Genomic DNA, 22413 nt, shown 5'->3' with positions numbered 1-22413 from the left:
ACCGGGGAGAAAAGGTAAGGAGGGAGGGAGGGAGGGAAGGGAAGGAAAGAGTTGGAGGGAGGAGAGGGGAGGGAGGGAAGTTGTCCCCAATGGCGGCGCGCTTGCACGTGCGCCGCCATTGGGGACAAAATCCCCAGATTTGCCATGCGCGTATGCTCAAATCCGCGCATGGCAAATCCGCGTATAAGGGGGGGCCGACTGTAAACAAGTTGGAAAAGGTTCTGAGAAGGGCAATGTGGATAATAAGAAGTATGGAGAACAAAACATGTAAGGAAAGATTGAAGGACCAGGGCATGTTCAGCTCAGGGAGACTGAGGGGTGATATGATCATGCTCTTAAAATATCTCAAGGGCTGCCCCAGAGAAGAAGGGCAGGTTATTGACAGTAAGAGCTGTTAAGGAATGTAATCCATTGTCTGTAGAGGCGGTGGGGTCTCCTTCTCTAAACATCTTCAAAAATAGGAAGGACTGGTCCCTGCTGGAGATGCTTTAGGTGGACATCTTGCATTGAGGGACCCTTCCAACTCTGTAGTTCTATGATTCATTGAACTGGAAAACACATGCACACACACTTTTAACCAGCTGTTTTTGATCTCCTCTGTTATGAACATGTGGGAATTGTAGTCCAGACAAAGACAGATTTTTCTTCTTCTGGTTTTGAACAGTAATCAGTCTACTGCAGCTGCTCCAAAGCAGCCAGAGGAAACAAGGGGCTAGGAACACAGACACATGTTTGTGTTTTTGCCTTGTGATTCCTTCCCCTTGCCCTGAAGACCAGACAAACCAGCCCCTGAGATTTGTGAAGACTACTGGAGACCAATCTGTGCTTCTGCACGAACTCTCCTCCTCCCTGCAAAACAAACTGCATTTCCAATGTACCCATTAAATTGCAAGCCATGTGGCTAGAGAGGATTTGCATTCTCCAGGTATGTACCCTCTCTGACCCCTTTCAACCCCAGCAAGCCTCTAATCCATCAAAATGTCCCTATCTCGCAATCACACATTTTGCAGGGCATGACTAGCATCAACTGCAGCAGCCTTTTCAGCTCTGCTCCCCTGATGGACTTTGCTCACACAGTTACTGAATGCCAAATCCACCCCACCTTCTGCTCCTAAACTCGAACCAGGGCCCTGAGAGAATGCTTGGCTTTGTGGGTTGTCTGGGGATGTTTATGTGTTTGACCATGCAAGGCCTGTGGCATCAACTATATTAAGGAGGCGACCCAGGAGACTTTGCAAATTGGACTGCCGGCTTTGTGCTGTCAGACTCCATGCAAGCTTGGACAGGCATTTGGAAACAAGACCCAGAGCTTGTTCGGCCTGAATATCTTAGTTGCATCTGTAGATTAGGCCACTCTCTGGAGCAGTGTGTGTTCTTGGTTTTCTGGTTTGCTCTGTCCTATGTACCATATAATCATAGAATTGTGGCATTGAAAGGAACCTCAAGGGCCATCTAGAATTTACATTTACATTTCTATCCCACTTAATTAGTACACAAAACATTTTGATTCTGTATGGGTTTAGTAAGGGAGGAGGTCAATGGGAGTGTGACACTATGAGTTAACAAACCGAGTGACACCAACTCTAGTCCAACCCTTTGTTGTGGAGGAACACAGAACTAAAGCACTCCTGAAAGATGCCCATCCACCATCTGTATGAAGATCCCCAAAGAAGGAGAGTCCACCACCCTCTGAAGCAGTTGTTGAACAGTCACTGCAGCTACAAAGTTCTTCCTAATGTTTAAGTGGAATCTGTTGTCTTTCAATTCCCATGCTCTGGTTTGTTTTTTAGTCCCTGGAGCAGCAGAAAACAAAGCTGGCCCCATCTCCCACATGGCATTGCTGGTCTCCAGAGTTGGAGTCCAGGCCCAAACCGCTATGCCACACTGTCTTGCCTGCTTGCTGGTACTTGCCAAACTATAAATCCCAGGATTCCATGGGATGGAGCCATGTCAGTTAAAGCAATGTCAAACTGCATTAATTCTGCTGGGTGACAGCAGCCTATATCCATATCTAAATAAATCTACTACTACTTTCTGTTTGACGGAAGGTGCCATTTAAATGGGTCAAAAGATTTCTATAAGTGATCAGTTTAGTCCATCAGTTTGGTATTTTCTTGATCTCTTCTTCTCCCTCTGTCCCAAAACCTGAGCTGTCACAGATCTTACAGGGAACAAACTCCTCCAGACGATGCTGAATGGTAGATGAACGCTTTGTATATTTCCCATGCTATTAAGATGGAAGGGAAATTGTACTATGGTGCAGTGCCTTGCTAAGCTTTGCTTTTGGCCACGGGGCAAAAGTGTTTACTTTCATGACTTTACAATCGGCATCCTGACACACAGACGCCAAGCATGCCTGTTGCCTTTGCCATGCATCGTACCACTAATGTCACAGACGGTTGGCTGTGAGTACATCAGCACACTGGCCCCGGATAAGATGAAGCAACGCTCGGCAATGTCCTAATTTCACCTAGTCCTTTTCCTCTTGGGAAAAGCGGTGCAGCAGAATCGCTGTCGGGCGGCAGAGTCCATGACAATGCCGATGAAATTTGCATTTCAATATTTGTCTTCCCGCGTTTGCATTTAGCCTGAATATTTACTTAATAAAATGCCTTCCTCCTCATGGGCATTTTCCAGTAAGAGGCAAAGCAGTGACACACATGCAGGCAGAGATTATATAAGGGACATTTATAGGTTAAAAAAACACCCTCTCCACAGATAGCAGTTTCAAAATCCACTGCATCTACTGAAATAGGCTTTGTGGTGCAATAGACTCAAGTTGATTAACTTAGAATTTTGTCTTCAATTTCTCTTCTCTGTCAAACACACACACCTCCTCCCCTCCTTTTCTTTCTCTCAGAAACACACACACCCTGCATTTGTCTTATAGGGTGGACATTTCTGTCTAATGTGGAATATCTGCACTTCCGTTTGAGGCTGCGAGCAAAGTTGTGCAGACAGTGCAATAGTGGGATGCTAAGAACTGGTCACTGTTCTTCTGCATTGCATGTGCATACCTACACAAATCTTTTTTTTTTGCTTATATGCATGCACTGCCCATTCGCAGTTTGACATAGGGGGGTTGCAGTCGTACTGCAATTATCATCGTCTACACACTCTTGCCATAGCACAATCAGTGCTAAACTCCACATGAGTAGGCTTTATGTTATGCAAAATCGATGCAAGATCTCAAACTACACTCTGTCTTACACAAATGCACACAAACAAACACACACAATTGTTGTTGGTTTTTTGGGTTGTTTATACCTTCAAAGTTATTTCCAACTTATGGTGACCCTAAGGCAGACTATGGCAGGGTTTTCTTGGCAAGTTTCTTCAAGAGGAGTTTCCCCTTGCCATCCTCTGAGGCTGAGAGAGTGGTGACTTGCCCCAAGTGGGTTACATGGCCAAGCTGGGAATTGCTAGCCAGGATACATACCACAAAAACACAACTGAAAAGAACACTCTCCAACCACTCAAAGGTAGTTTATCACATGAAGGAGATTGGGGGGTTATCCCCCGTGAATATCCCATACAAATCATGCTAATTACCGTTGAAACGTTTATACCCCGTCGTTACAAAACACGCCCTTAAAGTGGTCACAAAGAAGCCTTAATGGGCACCTTTTTACTTTCAGGTTTCAGCACCAATGCATCTCCCTTTATTTATTTTCTCAATTGCTGTGATAATAATTTCGTTGCAATTTCTCGCCATTTTTGCTTTCTTCTCAGGGTGCTTTAACTGCTCTTAACCCTCTCTTTAATGCCAAAATCGTCCCCGTGTGATAACTCCAAAGTCTGATTCTCGACTGGAAGCCCTCCATAGGTTATATTTGTGTTCGTACGATAATCCTCCTGCTTTGGAGGTCTTCCAAGAGAAGGTTGGATGCCAGGATTTCTGGAGTCTTTAGTTTATTCCTTAATGGAAAGGGTTGGGCTAGATTATCTTTCTGGTCCCTTCAACTCTATGGACTATATGACCCACTTCACAATGCTTCCGGGGAGACAGGGGAAACTCCTGATCATGTGCAGAGCCACCAGGTTCGTGTTATACCCATAGGACTCTTCCATGCTACTCTCCAAGTATCTTGACATCTTTATTAAACGCCATCGAAGACCTGTCCTTTCCCCATATGATCCTGTCCAAGTTTTAATCTCTTTGGAGAACCTCCTCTGCGAAACTTGCTAAGAAAAACTCCCTGACAGATTCCATAGGGTCGCCATAAGTCAGAAATGACTTGAAGGCACACAGCAAACCAAGTGCGGGTGTACTATTTTTTATCTTTTAGGAAGAGATTGGTTTCAATAGTTTTAATTCCATAGCTGCCCTAAAGCCAATTTAGACATAATTTCATTTTTACTTTTAATTTTGCTCTTGTCTGTACTTGCACAGTCAGTCCTCTGCTATCCCGGTTTCTGCCATCCACAGATTCTCCAACATCAGGTCTTAAAAATACCCCCCTCAAAGAAATAAAAATAAAAACTACCAAAAGCAAAGCTTTTTTTGTCATTTTATACTTATAATGATAAAATAATACTAATAATAAATTTTATTTCTTACCCCGCCCTTCCCAGATATGATAAGGGCGCTTACAAAATTTAAAAACATATACAATAGAAAATTGAAATTCACTTAAAAGTTAAAAAACATTACTACAAAAAACAGGAACAGGAAAACGGATAAAATACCCACATGTCAAGCAAAGAGAAGGAAAATTAATTTACCGCGGACCGGGGCTCGCAAGGGAAAAATAAGGGCAGGAAATAAAAAATCTAACTAAGGTGGGACGGCCAACCGAAAATAATAAATACGTCTTCAGATTTTTCTTGACGGATAGTAGTGAGGCGGAGGAGAAAGGCAAAGCTCTGCCGGGAGCTGTTCCCAAAATGAAGGGGCAAGCGATGGCAAAAAGCACTCTGAGAGGTCCGTGCAAGGTTGACCTAGGGCCCCCAACAGATTTGTCCCGGATGTTTTGAGTGTGGGGGCGGGATTATATGGGAGAGGCGGTCCTCCAAGTACCTGGGCCCTAGCATTTAGGGCTTTATAGGTCAAAAACCAAAACACCTTTTATTTGAGTCGGAGCGAATAGGAGCCAGTGAAGGTCTTTTAAAATAGGTGTTATATTTGGTCGACCTCCTGGAACTGCCAGCGACCAGTTTGGCTGCTGTTCTGCCACCCAATTTGCAGCTTCGGTTGTTACAAGGGTTGCCCATGTAGAGCCGCACTGCAGGAAATCCACATCGAGGAGGTTTACCAAAGCATGTACGACAGCTTCAAGTCCTTCCTCCAGAGGGACGCAGCGGCGTATCACCAAGCTGATCAACAAGCTCCTGACCGTCGCATCCACCGAGAAGTCCCTGGAGCGACAAGTCAAGGGCCCCCACCTGCACACCGCGTCCTCAGGGGGACTGACCCGTTCAGGACGGGTGACCGATCCAACCACCCAAGCCGGGAACCTATCACCGTACTTCCGTTCCTGGATCACACGAGTTGTTCTCCCCATCCCACCCATACCGACGCCAACAGCACTAGAGAGAGATGCATCCTTAGTTACTGCATCAGTCAGAAGCCCACGAGAACAACTTGGGTCAAGTACGCTAACCCTGCCCCCATTCTCCGGATGATCTATTCAGAGGCTTCATGTAAAGTTAAATAGCATAGGGGACACAAATCCTCACCGAGGGACACCCATGTAAGGCCCTCCTGTCGAGCGACAGCCCCACTCCACCATCTGGGATTGACTGAGAGGTAGAAATGGAACACCGCAAACAGCATTGCCCCCATCCCAACTCCCCTCGCGCCCAAAGATAACATGGTCATGGTATCGAAAGGCCCGAGATGTCCAAGAGCACTAACGGGACATCTAAGTGACGTCATGTACTACACCATTTATTAAATGGCACTTGAGCCTCCAAGATTAGTCAGGAACCAACCCCCCCCAGCCGAACACAACAACGTCTATCTTTTTATCTCCAAAAAACAAATAACGGGAGACGCAATTCAAGCCTGAACCTCCCTAGAAACCAAGATGAACAAACGGAAAAACGTCATACTTTCGACATATATAGAAAAACACAATGAATCACTAGAAAAAGGATATCAAGCGGGAAGGCAGTAGAAAAGAGGAAGACTGCATACAATGAGACAAGACCTCAAGAAGATTCTGGCACCCGAATCTCAAGAACTGACACTATATTGCACAGGAATCTACTCTGCAGACAATAATGCAGTTAACCACTTTATTAAACTGTCCGGCCATCTTACAGAACCTGAGAGCCGAAGTTTTGGAGGCGCCACACACTTTGGCAAGAAGCTAAAGACCTTTCAAAACTAGATGCCAAGGATGAGACTACAAGCTCTAAATGGGTCAAACTGCATTATTTTCTACAGTGCCACATACATCACAAGTTTGATGGATTCTCTCATTTATAGAGGGCCCTAAGTCAAAGCCCAACTTAAGCAACACAACATAGAATGTGAAAAGGCAACAAAAAAAGGCCTGAACGTCTAACCATCAAGGGACTCACAGCTTCTAGTTGCACGAACGCAGGCAGTGGAAAAGAACCAGGAATCTGATTCTGATTCAAAATGGACTTGCCATATAGAATTACATTCAAGACTCACAACGCATGGCAGGCCCCAGCCAGCGTGACCCCATGAAAGCAACATATTGATGGTATTTAAACACCCGGGTAACCCCAATGATTCAATGCTCTACTCCAGTCACATCTACAAGTCGGATTAGGCTCACCACCTCTCTCGACCCTCAGAAGATGGAACGACAAACCGCTCTAGCAAGTCTTGTCACGAAAACCCCATGATAGATCCCCCCCACACCTAGATCACTATAAGCTGGCAAATCACTTGAAGGCACAAACCCCACACCAAAACGGGTTCACTTGTAACCTCCCACAATTCCGACATGAACGACAGCAACCTGGATTGCACAACCACCAAAACAGTGCCAAAACGCAGTATAAAGGCCCACTTAACATGTGCACAACATCCAATAGGCGTCCAGTGAAACCACCAGCATCTGAAGTCAGAATGGGCAAAAGGCCCCCCCCCCCCCCCACCTAGTTCAACTCCCTGCATGAAGTATACACACTAAACACTCATACAAGAATGATGATTATGCTGATGACTGATCGATGATATGCATAATAATAATAAATATTTATAGCCAGCTCTTCCTTTTGGGGCTCGACAAAAGGCGCGGTAAAACAGTTAAAACAACATACCAAGTATATAACAACAGGTCTCCCCTCCCCATCCCACCTCCCTTAAAATCTCAGTTTGTAAAATAGATCAATAATCCAACATCATAAAAACAAAGAAAAATGTTCATTAACTGACCACAAACATAGGCGCACATATGGACAGGTTTCTTCCTTCATGCGCCGAGTCGTTGATAGGTAGCCTGAGAGAGTCGTTTTACCACCTTCTAAAAACTAAATTGAGGCTATTTGGCGATTATAAGGAGAGGTTATCAAGATTTTGGACGGCAGCAGAGAAGGCTTCTTTGGGCTGTTGCACTAATCTAGTTTCTGCTAACTGTAAGATGTCCATCAACCTCCATTACAGATCTACACACGGAGAGGTACGCCATCCTCAAAGGTGCATCACATTGTAAATCAATGCAATTTGACACCACTTTAACTCCCATTGTTCCATACTACAGAATTGTAGGGATTGTATTTGGGAGTCACAGCTCTCTTGTCCGAGCGGATGAAAAAGACATTGTGAAACTACCACAATCAACTTCCATGGCCGGAGCTACAGCACATAAAGTGGGCCACACTGCTTTCTTTCTGCCAGTAGATGCACCCTAAGGAAACCCATCCACTATCAAACGTCTTACAGTAGTAAAGAGTAAAATGCCCTTATACTGGATCCCATTTGTCTTTTTTTTCTCTCTTAAAAAAACAAACAAAAAAGATCACCATAATCTTAACTCCTATTGGATATATAGTTGAGTCTATCCTCGTATGTACACTAGGTATATACACAACATACTACCAATATCGTGTTAAAAGATTATGTTTGATCTTTTTTTTGCGGGGGGGGGGGTTAACGAAAAAGAAAAAAAATTGCATCCCAACACCAACTTCCATATTCACTATCCATTACATCTTATAAAGTATCTTCCACGCTTGACTTCCAATGCTCGAATACTTGCTGTTTAACTAAATTCTTCAAACTGTCACAAGATTACACAATTGGAAGCATAGTTTCTAATTTATGGCAAACAAAAAAGTCACACCTTTGTGATTGCTGTGTGCCTTACACCATTCTGACTTCCGGAGACCACAGGGCAAAACTATCAGGGGTTTCTTGACAAGTTTGCTCAGAGAAGTTTGCCATCGACTTTCCAAGGCTGAGAAGCCTGGACTTGCCAAGGGCATCAGTGGGTTTCCATGCTAGCAAGACTCGAACCCTGGCCTCCCAGGTCGCTTCCTATCCGCCTGGGGCGGGACTTCCCGTTGGGGGGGTCCACACGGTCCACCCCACCTGGTTCTGCACCGCCCCGGACACCCCCCTTCCATCGGAGGGCTGGAGCTGGGGCTTGGAGAAGAACCTAACCAGGCCCTCCGGAGGCCCTGGAAGCGCTCCGCATCGCGGAGCATCCTCTCCAGGCCTCTTTGGCAGAAGCCTCCCAGGCCCCTCGAGCCCTGGAACAGATCCGACGGAGAAGCAAGTCCTCAGGCCATCGCGGAGGAAATGAGAAAGCTCTCCAGGCCTCTGGGGAACTTGGGAGAAGCTCCCCAGGCCCCTCCGGAGGCCCTGGAAGCGATCCGCGACGCGGAGCAGTCCTCCAGGGCCTCGGGGGCTTGGGAGAACTCTCCCAGGCCCATGGGGCCCTGGAAGCGGTCCGCATGTGGCGCAGGGCCTATGCGGCTTGGAGAGCTCTCCCGGCCTATCCGGAGGCCCTGGAAGCGAACGCGATCCCGCAGCTACCTTTGTGGGGTCCTCCAAGGCACTTGAGGCCAAGAGGAGGCAGCTTGCCACCGAGAGATGGCCTGATGACAGGCGCCCCCAACGTCCTCCGCCTGGCGCAGCCCAGGCTTCCCCCAAGTGGAAGGAAGAGGACAAGCTCAAAAATTAGGACCCTTTTTTAAAATTCCTGGCCAGGAAATTAAAAAAAAGTCCTACATTTTTTAACCTTGTCCTCATTTGTTCCGGTTCGAGGTCCTCTGATATGGAACCCTACTCAAAGGTATAGATTCAAAACCAATAAAAAATGCAGGTCCTCAGAACAGTTATTACCCCTACACAAACAACCAGACATCTTCACCGTGTTTCTCACACAAGGTAAAAGACATGATTATCTCCTTTTAGCAAGCAAGCATCGCAAGGAGACACAGGAAGGAGGCAACACTCACAATATGCCAGGTGCCTCAGGCAACTTGACTGTCTCTGTATTGAAAACCAACCTGGCCGACTTATCAAACATCGCCTACCACTGTTTGGCGCGGAGAGTTCAGGTCTGCCCACGGTTCCCCCCAGTCAGGCAAAAAAGGACTTCACATGGAGCAAGCATAGCCTCACACAGCACTCAGGCACAGGAACGCTGGCACAGCAAGGGGTTCCAAATGCAAACCTCCGGACTGATTCCTTTCTCAAAGGGAACTTTCAGTACACGTCCGATCAGCCTTTCATGAGCCAGAGTCAAGTGCATTACCACAGCAGCTTTACTACATATCGCCACATGCGTTCCTCTTGGCTCCTTCCCTGCCAAACCTGATATATGTAGCCAGAGTGCCATGATGGTTTGAGTGTTGACAGTGACTCTGGAGACACGGCTGAAAATACCCCACTTGCCATGAAAAACATTGAGTGACTTGGGCAAGTCACACCACACACACACACACATCTGTATTATCTACCTTATTTATGAAGCGCTTTGTTGTTGTTGGCCTTCAAATACTTCCTGACTTATGGCAACCCTAACGTGAACCATCACAACTCCAAACCCCATGCCATCTGGCTCCAGGTTGCATATGCTCGAGTGTTAACTTGACTCTGGAGACCAGGGTTCAATCCCTGATGCGCCAGGAATCACTGGGCGACCTTGGGCAAGTCACACACTCTCAGCCTCAGAGGAATGGCAAAAACCTCCCTGCACATTTCTTGGCAACAAAAACCCCCGGATAGGGTGCCATAAGTTACAAAAGTGAATTAAAGCGCACACCACAGCAGAAACCAACGTTCTGGCAAGTTAGGGAAGGATTCGGTTGGGTGAGTGCGTTCCCCCCAAAAAACCAAATCCCTAGGAGGCTCATGCTCCCCCACATCCTCTCCCCACCCCTTGGAATATCTCTTTTTAAAATAAGGTTGTGTGAAGCTCTTTTGCTGTATTTATGCCCCTTTCCAGACATTTAGGCTGTTTGATTTACCCAAGGGATAAACAAAACCTGTTCCAGAATACGCAAATTCTGCTTTTGCAATTTCCTCTGAATATGATTTTTGCCATCGGACAAATACGTCCACCCACCTCCACAGCGCGAACTTTTGAGTGTGCAAATCACTAAACGGGATGACAGGAACCAATCTCACCCCAAGTGGCAATAAAAGAGGCATGAAAGAATGAAAGAAAAGAAGCAAGATTTATATCCCTCTACACAACTTGGTCACCCTCATGCGTCCACCCAGAATATTTTGCAAGTCACCACTCTTCCTCCTTCTCTCTGGCAAAAACCAAATTGCTTTGAACCCTGCCACAATGGCCACCCACCGGATGAGCCAATGGTCCTCCAGTAGATTCAAACAGAGAAAGATCTTAAACACCCCTCCCCTCCAAACTGCCAAGATTCAGGGAAATCTCGCCTGAAGAAGGAACTTTTCAAAACCCTCACCCCTACAGAAAAAGAGAAGTGTGCTTATTAAAAATCCATCCCTGATTTAATGATCTCAGATTTTGATCCTTTTACATTTAACAATGCTCCTTTGTAGCCACCTGCGCTCGCTCGCTTCTTCCCTTCCTCCACTCATTTCCTCTTTTTTCCAGTCTCAAAGGTGCCATTGCGACACCAGCCTTGAATAGAACAAACAGGAAACAGCACCAAGTCTCATTATGCAAGCGCTTGTTCTCCAAATCTAATTTAACACGCGTGTTAAAAACCATTTGTGTGGAGGCAACCAAGGGGTTTTTTAAGGTTCGGTACCCCCTATAAGAAAATGAAGAGATTGTGCAAGCAAACAGACCTTTCCAAAGAACTTTCTTAAAATGCCTCAAGCTCCAAGGTCCGGAAAGTACGCACACTCAAGAGTGTGCATTCCCAGGACGTTACGGAAACAGCGTCCAGGATACTAGTCACTGACTCTAAGCCACAGCAAGGCGGTTGTTTGTGTGTGAGGAACGGAAATAATCCAGTGAGGAGAGAGGAGCCATGTTGAGTGTCATGGAACGGAAAGCTGAAAAATCTCCACCGTATAGAATCGGAATGTCACACCTGTATTACAAACCATTACCCTTTATATCTGCCATGGAATCCTTCAAAAAGCACAAAGCAAAAGTATTGCCTTACATGCGAATGGACTTGGCTTCTATTCCAACACAATACATTAGTACTGTTCTCTACTATAATGAAAACATAGTTGTTCTTCAGCGCTATGTCCATCTCAACCTCAATATTGGTTCCCAGGCATTATCCTGGCCCCAACAGTATTAGGACTTTTTCAAGGAAACACCTCATGATTACCATGATTGTTGAGATTAATAAACACCAACCTACCACTAAGAGAAAGATACGACGATACAAAATGATGTAAGACACAATCAAGATGTGAAATAGAAAAATTGGATAGTAACGATACATTTAATAAGATAAATAACCTAATCAATATATGAGTGAGCTTTACAACACTGAATGAGATTACAATAATTTAAGACGGTGTGCTTTGCAATAGGTATTAGTGATGGAAAGTCAATAATAGAGGAAAGACAAATTGGCCATATGGAAAGGAAGATAATGACGCAGAGAGTATACGAAATGATGACGCCACGAGTCAGGAATGGGAAGATAAGAGACTTGAGAGTTAATGTAATGAGAGCGAATGAGAAATTGAAACGAAAGAGAACGAGCGAAGAAGAGAAGAGAAAGAGAAAGAAAGAAAGAAGGGAAGCGAGGAGAAAGGGAAGAGTCGGGTATTGAGGAGACAGGTATAGAGAAGGCAATAAGGGAAGGTACAATTATGAAATGAAAAATAGAGGAAAGTAGTGGATGCCGTATCTGCCAAATAGCATTAATCTAGATATAAATAATGATTGAATGTGAAAAACTTGTAAGACTGAGGCCAAAGACACACCGGTTGAAAACATATGTCTGTGTAAAGAAGGATGCTGTATGTTGTGACAATTTTTGGGTAAAGTAGTTATGGTATTTAGATTGCGTAGTGTTTTAAAATTTAATAAAAAACATTAAAAAACATCCTCATCATCATCATCATATCTACATAATGGTGATTTTATTTATCTCATTATTTATTTATGTGTTAATTTATATCTCGCCTTTCTCCCAGAGGGACCCAAGATGAAACATTACATTCTCAGAACAATCAAAACAATTAAAAACACATACAACAATATAAAACCATTAAAAAAACAAAAGTTATATATGTTTCCTATTTATGAATTATAGAATCAAGAGCTTCAAAGAGACCTCAAAGGCCATCATCCAAAACCCTTCAAATCCCAGAATCATAGCCCTGAGCTGTCACAGTAAAGTGGTGTCAAGCTGATTATTACTGTGGTGAGGATGCCAACCCACCACACCAATGCGTTTCCTTATAGTAAGGCAGCAGAGTAACCCTTTAGTAACAAAATTATAATCATAGAATAACAGAACATAAAGTTGAAGAGACCCCCAGGCCACCATCCAAACCCCATCTGCCATGCAGGAAAAATCTCAATCAAAGCATCCCCAATGTAACCAGACGGCCATCACCTGTTTTACACCCCTCCAAGAAGGAGACTCCACTACAATCACCACAGAGGAAGGACGTAACAAAGTCACCACGTGAACACTTACGTCAGGAAGTACCCTAATAATTGAGTGAATCCTTTTCTTGGAGCTGCATCCATTGTCTGTTTTCTAGTCTCTGGAGCAGCAAAAAACCACGCTTCACTCAGGTGACATATCTTCAATACTTAAACAGAGCTACTATCACCCCTTTTCAGCTAAACATACCCAGCTGACCTGAGTCGTTCCTCATAGGGCAGTTTCAGACTTCACCTTAGTTGCCTCCTTTGGACACATGGCCAGTTTCTAAACATCCTTTTTAAATTGTGGTGCCAGAACTGGACACAAGTATTACAGCGTGGCCTGAACAAAGCAGCATCGGTGGCAAATATTAATTCCCTTGATATAGACACTATACTTTTATTGATGCACCTGGAATTGTATTGGCCTCTTTTAGCCTGCGATTATCACACTGTCGACCATTTCAACTTAGGTTTAACTAGACTCCAGATCCCTTCAAACCATAGTCTCCTTAAGCCCAGGTCCTCATCCTATACTCTGAATTCATTTTTTTACCTAAGTAGAATACCTAATTTCTCCCGTGAAGATTTGGAAAGCCTTGGGCCCAGACAGAAAACCCACTAGTCACTTCTCTGCGCTGACATAAAATACATGACATTCCCCCTTGCTTTTAAAACTACAGATAGGGCATCTAAAACTGACAGACTGCCCATTCACCTTTATGGTCAATTTTTTGTTTACTTTTTTTCAGTTCGAGATGCTTCCTATCCTCCTAAAAAAGTGCTTGGGTGTCATGCCATTCTAACACTTCCTGTGCCTCACCAACATTCACCTTCTCTGAATTATCTTGTCTCCATTATCATCCTTCACTCATTGACATCAAATTAGCAAGCTCCCTTTCCTGGTTCCCTACTTACACTCTATTTAAGACAGACTTGCGACATTTAGTAAATATTTTACGATGCCCTCTATTCTTTTTGTTGTCCGTCATGCTGACTTGACTATGGTGACCCCTATACTCAGCCTTGAAGACGCAGGGCCAGGTATCCTTGCTTATGTCAATTTAGATTGGTTTGTGTGCTGTCCCTATTGTTTGGCGTCCGCGCGGAAGACTGTCGCCCTGCCTTCAGAAGATAACCGAACCAGTGGATCTGAATGACAAGAAATGACGATTTCAAACTCAACATTAGGTGAACCTCTTCATGTAAGATCTGTTCGAGACGTGGAATATATGACCACGGAAGGGGTGGACTCTCCTTCTCTGCACAGGCTCTACCCAGGCTTGGAGGCCCACCCCTAAAGATCTTTACTCACTGTCCAGAAAGTATAGACTCCTCAGATCCCTAACTCTCATTCCAACCGTTCCCAAGGACACTTCTTCCCTCTGGTCCCCTAAAGTTTATTTAGATCGTTTGACAGATCTTGTTTTAAGTTCAATGCATTACCATACCAATTTGAATGTGAATTTTTCCAATTACAAATCCAATGGACCATGCCATACGTCAAAGTGGAAACTGATATAATTGGTGTATGGATACACTAAAGGCCAAAATCGTGTTGCTGAAGCTGCTGCACATGCGAATGATTTTTGTGAACAAAAACAAACAAAGGCTTCTTTATATTCGTTTCCTATGAACTAACAGTGTCTAACGTTTACACCTGTAAGCTACTTGTCGCTGAACAATGCCACAGTGTCATACCAATGATGGTGGACGCTGGCAGCAGAAACGTGGACTGTCGTAGCATTGAAAGAATTCAGAGTACGTGTGAGATCCATGCCTCTGCACATTGATATTGATTGCATTTGCATAATGATGTCAGCATGCACAACAATTTATCCAACGATTTGCACCTGGGTGGTATTCTGTTTAGAGTTTTAGAAATCCAGCCTCATGTAACCCATAAAGATGTTAAAGGACAAAGGGGCATTCTGAATACTATAACTGAAGGAGGCAGAAGGGCCATCTAGTTCACCTCTGTCATTCCATGGTACACCAACAAAGCCCCTTGTCAACGATTCCACCCAACATCCAATCCTCACAAATGGAAGTCCCACCCACCCTCCAAGAAGCCATTCCATGTTGAAGGAACTCTACTGACTCTCCAAATGTTTAGTGGAACTTCTTTTCTGAAAGTTTGAATCATTCATCATGCTCTGTCTTGGATCAGCGGAAAACAACGCTACCCATCCTCTAGTCCTATCCCTTAGATACTAAAGCTAACTATCTGTCACCTCAAGTCTTCTCTTCACAAGGTCAAACCACCCACTCCCCCCGTCATCCCCTCATACGGTGGTTTCAGCCCTTTTTTATTTAGCTGCGCAACACGCAGAAATAAAGCCGTTGATAGTGCTTTCATTGCCATGGTGCAGAGCTCTACAGAGGAAGCTGAATTACCTCACAGGAACCAGAATCAATAGCAACCGCCATGGCAAATTTAAAAGCACTATCAACTGCATTAATCTGCACGTGCACAGCTGTTGCAGCAAAATCTGTATGCCAGAACTGCAACACAGTTCACTCTTACAAGGGAAATTGGATCGCCTAAAGTCTGAGTTGGCTAAAATGGACAAAAACTAAACAAAGTAATTAAAAAAAACCTCTGGACACTTATCTCAAGGACTGGGGACTATATTTGATTTACATGACAGAAACAGGGAAGATTTTAAGTGTGGACTTGGAGACTGAAGCAATCGTTAAATTTTTAGGTCAGAAATAAATAAAAAAGAGGTCTGCATTATTAAGAAAGCATAAGATATGGAGCATAAAACATCCTAGCTTGGCAAGTGGGAAACTCAATTTAGACAGTGTTAAATGTCGCAATTGATGATGTGGAGTATGTGGTATCATAGTATAGTTCAAGTGGAGGAGGGAACTGGAGATATGGGAGGAAGGTGGTGGTGTGTTAGTGCCTTCAAGTCATTTCCAACTGTGATGACCCCTTTATGGGTTTCTTGCAATTTTCAGAGGGGATTTGCCATTGTCCTCTGAGGCTGCAGAGCATGTACTTGCCCAAACATCCAGGGGTTCCCTGGCTAGCTGAGATTTGAACCTGGTCTCCAGAATCATAGTCCGCACTCAAACCCATTACAACATTGTGGCTCCTACGTGGGGGTAATTTCGTTACATTATTTTGTTAGCTTTGAGTTATGATTTCACAGTATTTGAGGTTTTTTTTTTATAATTCGGGGTATTGCACCTTGCTATGGCTTTAGTTTTAAAATTCGTTTAAATTTTAATACAATACAACTGGTTGCCCTTCTCTGACCATGTTTCAATATGCTTCTTCAACATGGTTCACCAAACTGGACACATCATCTGTTCTGCACAGTGAGTGTATCAGGACAAAGTACAAGTGTCCGAGATGTGTATGGGTTTTGGCATGGCATGTCCATCCAACCTATATTAAAGTCCTCCAAAGATGGAGAGTTCACCACCCTCCAGTGTTGTCCATTCCATTACTGTCAATAAGTTCTTCCAAACATTGTCGGTGGAATTTTTTCTTGCTGCATTCCACTCCCGTACATCCACATGTGGTGTTGTGGTGTTGTTCTTCGGATACAGGACCTGATACACCAGCACCTGGAGATAAGGTGGAGGTGAACCCCCCAAGAGTGATGATGGTGGCCTTCACACCAAAAAGAAGTAGTGGATCCATTTGTGGGCTTTTATTCTTCTGCTTCGCTGCCTGGTGAGAGATCACCTGGGTCCACCAGGAGGGAAGATCAAGACATAACACACTGAGCAATAAATAAACATGTTCTGAATGAACTCGCGCACACTGGACAATTGCACCGTCTGACGTGCTGACTCCTCCCAGGACTGGAAGGGATGATTAGAGAGAGAGAAATTTTGCATCCGCTCCTGAACCTGCTGAACTGAAGCGCCTCCAAGTCAGAAATAATTACCCTCCCTTCTACCTGTTTGCAGAGCAAAATCCCTGATTGAGCTCCCTTAGCCCTGGCAAAAATATTAATCATAATTTACTTGTGTCAAGATTTTAGATTATCAGTAAATGTTATTTTTTAAAGAAAAAACCCATCAGGCAGCGTTTTTGCTGAGATTAAAGGCTGCCCAGCAACATAGAGCACCAGGCCGAGTTTTCAAAGACCGCGTTGGACAGGACACTGACCTGAAGCTACAGGATAGCTGATATTTTTTTATTGGTATTTTTGCTGCGAGGGTTATCATATGGTCTCCACAGGCCATGTTAAGGGGTCACTTTTAAACCATCACCTCTGCAGTGGAGTTGAACTCTTCTCCCCAAAAAACACGCTCTGGATTTTAGATCTCCAAAGGTTCAAAATTTCATTATCCGCCGGACACAGAAGCTACCAGTATCCACTAAGTGTCTGAGATCAACTTAGAGGGATTCCACTCTCAATAAACACTTTTTCCTCCTCCCTGCCCAGCAATTCCCACCAAATTGGTCAAGGATTCTCTCACAAACCTTGAAATAGGCATCCGAGAAAGTAAGCCCAAGTCTATGAAGCTCATGCTGCCAACCTCCTTAATTCAGCTACTCTCAAAGGTGCTGCAAGATCCCTTTGCAAGCCTCAAAGTCACTTTAGGAGAAACCCCTGCAAGCATCCAGACTGTCATTTTCTACTGTGAGAAGGATGTGAGAGTAAGCTAGTCTTTATTGAGGTAAGCAGTCCCTGAACTATATTTTTCCCAGATGGAAGATGCAACGAATGCGCTCTAGGCTGACTGTTTAGAGAAATTTTATTGATATGTTTGTTTAAAAATTTAAAAATAACTCAAGGAGATGATTGATTGAAAAGGGGAAGGTTTCTGGAGTGAAGGTGGAAGTCAAATTAGAAGAAGCTTTTTAACGCGGGGGCGGGTTATTTGATGCAATCTCCTTTGTAAATATCTGATGAATTGATTGTTTTATATATTGATAAAATTTAATTTAAAAAAAGGACGATGCAAGGTGGGGAGAGACTGATGATGGAGATTCACTGTCCAAGCATTCAACCATCCAGAGAGGAAAACTAGCCAGACAGCAGAGCGAGGGTAGCATGCTAATTGTCTACTGAAGTTTCAGTCATATGTGAAGCTGCGTGCAGGAGTAGTAAAGAGGTGGAGCAAAGACAGGTTGACTTTCAGTTGGGTGACAGGAACAGGCCAGAAGGGGAGGAAGAAATTGCCCTGCCTCATGGGCACAGGGGGTCTGCAGGATGCATCTCTCCACTTCTTTGCCATGTGCATTTTGGCTTCTTCCAAATGTGACATCGTTACTATCCTATACTAATTATGTTTTTGTACATGGTTGTTCAGCCACAGAAGGAGCTGAAACCCTGGACTAGAATTAGAGGTGCTTGCTTCAATGAGCATTTCTGGTTCTTGCACTGGTGCTTCTTAGCTCTAACATACACATCTCTTAATTCTCTTCACTCGGATTAATGGGAAACAGTTTGGCCCCTGTGAACTGGACCCCAGAGACAGAAACTTGTGAGGCTGTCCTCAGGCATATGATTTTGCTCTTGGAGAAATTTGGGTGAGAGCAGTAAGAGAGTCCCACGTACCCTTCTATTGCCACCTCTCCCTGCTTGGCTCAGATCATTTATTCAGGGGGCAAACTAGTTAGTAAAGTATAGCAAAAGTCAGTACAAGTCTCCGCCTCTCCCAGGAGAACATCTGACCCTGTGTAAAAGACTGCCCTCTACAGCTTCATTCCTTGCAAGAAGCTCCTATGAGTACAAACATGCCTAGTACATAATATATATAATATATATAAATAACCCAGGTGTCGCTTGTTGGCTGGAAGAGCAATTCACTATGTTTTGTGTGTGTTTGTGTTTTCAAAATGCACATTTCTTCACCGAGGGACACTTGGAGTTTGAAAGTGGACCTGAGTAGGCCTCTTTGCAGAACTGTGAGATTTCGATTCCCACCTGCAACCGCATGGATACGCCATAATAGAGAAGGTGTAATCTTCAAGCGTCATCCCCAAACTTTTTAGAACTTGCCTGTACATAAGGTCGAGCCATAACATCAATCTCTAAGAACCACCACTAACAGTCCATCCACACTTACATCCCAAATAATTTCTTGCCAAAAAATGGTTATGGTCTGAAGGCAAGACAACAACGCCTGCATTGCTCTTTTGCAAAGCAAACCCACTTTAGCAAGATGGAACATGAATGTTCAAGTCTTTTAACCATTTGATTTGCAAAACGACAAGTCAATATCACAACAAGGCACAGGAGATGTACACCCCAAATCAGAAGGCAAAATTCCTCAACAATCACACAGTTGTGAATGCTAACAAGAAAAAAAATCCTCACACGCATGCACAGCCAGAGTGGTTCCCCCGTCTGCCTCCTCTGTGGCCTTCACACCCTCTTCATTGGCACCCAATGGACCGGCAACACAAGGCATTACACCAGGAAAAAAACAGTCCTTCTTTCCTGGGGCGACTCAAGGAATCCCAAACTGTCCATGCCAGCAAGATCTGACTGGCTGTTCTCTCTGCCCACAAACACACTGCGTCTGTGTGAAGGAGAAAGAAAGTAACTGCCTGGGACTGAATGAACATCCTGTGTGGCACGGAGTGAACTTTTGCAACGGATCCTGATTGTGGAAAAAAAGAAACCATACACTCATGCACACGCGCACGCGCACACACACAGAAAATCTCAAGTGCCAAACCACAGCACCTTGTCACAGAAACCCAAATGTGCAAGAAGTAGTATCAAAAATGTTGGACAGTGAGAATGCAACACGGACCTGTGAGGAAGTCCAAGTTCTTGGGGTGAAAAGGCATGCAGGGGGGGGGGGGGGGGGGGAGGAGGATTTCATGGGCAACACACACAAACACACACACATCCCTAAAAATAACACCTCGGTGAGGCTCGCTCAGAACTCTAATAGCACACTTCCTATGCACATGCATTTGGGAGAAGGGAGCAAATATGGTTGTGTCTGAAGGAAGGGGGCCATTGTCCTCACGGTTGGACCAGGGTGCTCCTTGCTGAGAAGGCAAGGTTGGCCGCATGGATGGGAAGAGAGGAAATGGGCTCATCCAATGGAATGGCACACAAGAGACCACATTCCTATAGAAAAGGCATCCTCATCTGTCTCCTCTTTCCTCTAAACCTTTGAACTGGTGCCTGGTTCCTCACCTAACCCTGAGCTGATGCACGTCACAAACCAGCACCATCTTCCTTCCTGCGCGAGAGATCCTGCACTCCTCTGTCCCCATGACAGCCATCCATGAACCCATCTTCAGTGAGTTCCAACACAGGGAAAAGGAGCATAAGAGGAAAGATTTGCAGGCGGCATGCCCGCATTCAGGGCTGTTTGCAGGGCAATGGGATGAGATGCAGAAGAAAGGAAAGCCTGCCATCCTTCGCTGCGAGAGATGGCTCTCAGGGAGATTGGAAGCATGGGCAGGGGAGCACAGGGATGGTGGAAGGATGCTCTGAACTGCGCTCCATGGAGGACAGATGGAAACCATCCATGCCTCTGATTCTAGGGAGAAGCAGTTCATGCGTATAGCCACCACACAACTGCTGAGAGATAGGAAGCGGCGGCTGCCTCTGGAGTGAATGAGCTTCCACCCCCTTGCTCCACGTCAGCCAGAGATTTTGCATGGCACAAAGGGTGCCCACCTCACAACGGCAATCCATAAAGCCATCTTCTCTCTCTCTCTCTGTGTGTCTTGTGTTGTGTGTGTGTGTGTGTGTTTGTGTGTAAGCTTGCCAGCCAAGAGAGGAGCCAGCTTTCCCCTCTGTTGCTGCTGCCTGCTTCTGAGGGTTAAGCACTATCTCCCCCTGGCTGCCAAGCAGAGTTTATTTCCACCTCCACACCGGGGAGGTTTGGAGATTAATAGAGGGTATTTTTGCATCTCTCCACACAGCCATTCCTCCCCCCCACACACACACACCACAACATACACACACAGCCTGGCACAAAACCTTGGCCAAGCTTCTCCAGCGGATGCAACACCAACCCGGGTACCAGGAAGGAGTAATTGCGATTAGGGGTGGGTGGGAGTGGGACCACTGTGGGGCATGCGGTGCCTCCTTGGACATCTCATGGTTCCTCCAGCCATTGCCCAGTATGGCATGCTAATTACCCTTCAAGAAGAACAATGCCAGGTGCACTTGAAACATCTGTGCCCAGGTAAAATATATTCCCCAGCAGGGTTAAACCTAGCAAGGTTAACTGCACAGGGGAAATGCACAACATTTTAAACATGTTAAAAATAGCAGGGTTAAATGCCCAGTGAAATGACCCCTTAGCATGGCTGGGGGGGGGTTCAGGAGGGGTTTTGGGGTTGGGGAGATGCTAAGGTTGCCCAGAGTGTGCCCAGAACAGGCTGGCACTTGGGTGGCTGCCTGGCAAGGAAAGTGGGGGGGCGGAACAGAGGCGGGCCATTGCGGAGAGGGGACCAGGGACACCCACAGATGGGCTCAGAATGGGGGCCGAGAGGCAGGGGGAGCCCAGGGGCCAGTCCTACAGCCTGCTGGTGGGAGACGCAGAGAGGAAGGCAGAAGGGACTTCCTTAGGAAACCCCCTCCCAAAAAAATTCTCTGGTCTTTCCTTCCCCCTCCCTTCTCCTCTTGCAGGGGGATTTGGGCACCTGGTGTGGTGTGTGTGTGGGGGTAAGAGACAGTTTGGCTCCCCAGGCAATAATGGGAGCCTGGTTTGAAAGAAGATGCCTTGCAGGCCCGGGGGGGGGGGCCTTGAAGGAGGGAGAAAGAGGGGATGGACGCGAGAAGCAGCAGCCTCCTGTGTGTGTGTGTGGGGGTGAGCTGGCGGCCAAACACCCAGAAACAACCACTGCCCCCCAAAATACCTCCTCAGGTGTGAGGGCGGCGTGATTCTTCCCGACCCATGAAGAAAAGGGAGGAAAGGGGGAGTGGATATTCTCGGGAGGGAGGCGGAAGCAACCCCCCACACACACACACACGCACAAAAACCTGCGGGGCCCCGACCCATTCCGGCACGTGGGGAAGGAAGGACAGGAAGGAAAGAAGAGATGAGAGGAGGAATAAAAAGCAACACAGTTGCCAACATTTCCCTGGCGTCCTCTGGGGAGGGAGAGGTGGGGAGAAAAGGGGGAGAGAAAGAGGGGGCCTCGAGCTGGAGGGGGTGCAAAGGCTGGTGCGTGGCAGGGGTCGCAGGTCTCGGAATTGGAACAGGGCAGGGGGAGGGGGTGGGGGAGGTGGGGGGTCCTTGGGGAGGGTTGAGGGGGTCTGGATGGTCGTATGGGGGTTGGGGGCGTGAGGGAGGGTTGGGGGCATCGAGGGGCTCTGGCACAGGAGTTATGGAGGAAGAGATGGGCTGAGGAGTCTGGAGGGGGTTTGGGGGATCGATTGGGGTCTGGGCTGAGGGGCTCTGGATGGGATTGGCGGGAGCTTAGAGGGGTGACATGGTCTGGAGGGGGGATTGGGCGGGCTTGGCGGGTTCCTTGGGG

At 45.8% G+C, this 22413-nt stretch overlaps 1 protein-coding gene across 1 annotated transcript in view; it reads right to left on the bottom strand.

The window, feature by feature from the left end:
* Positions 1-22413, bottom strand: part of MDGA2 (MAM domain containing glycosylphosphatidylinositol anchor 2) — a 548385-nt gene that overhangs the window by 525565 nt on the left and 407 nt on the right. The gene's annotated exons all lie outside the window — the stretch shown is intronic.

The sequence above is a fragment of the Sceloporus undulatus genome, chromosome 1, assembly GCF_019175285.1.
Source record: "Sceloporus undulatus isolate JIND9_A2432 ecotype Alabama chromosome 1, SceUnd_v1.1, whole genome shotgun sequence".
In the NCBI taxonomy this organism is placed as follows: domain Eukaryota; kingdom Metazoa; phylum Chordata; class Lepidosauria; order Squamata; family Phrynosomatidae; genus Sceloporus; species Sceloporus undulatus.
The sequence above is the reverse complement of the archived record's forward strand: the minus strand, read 5'-3'. Positions and strand labels throughout refer to the sequence as shown.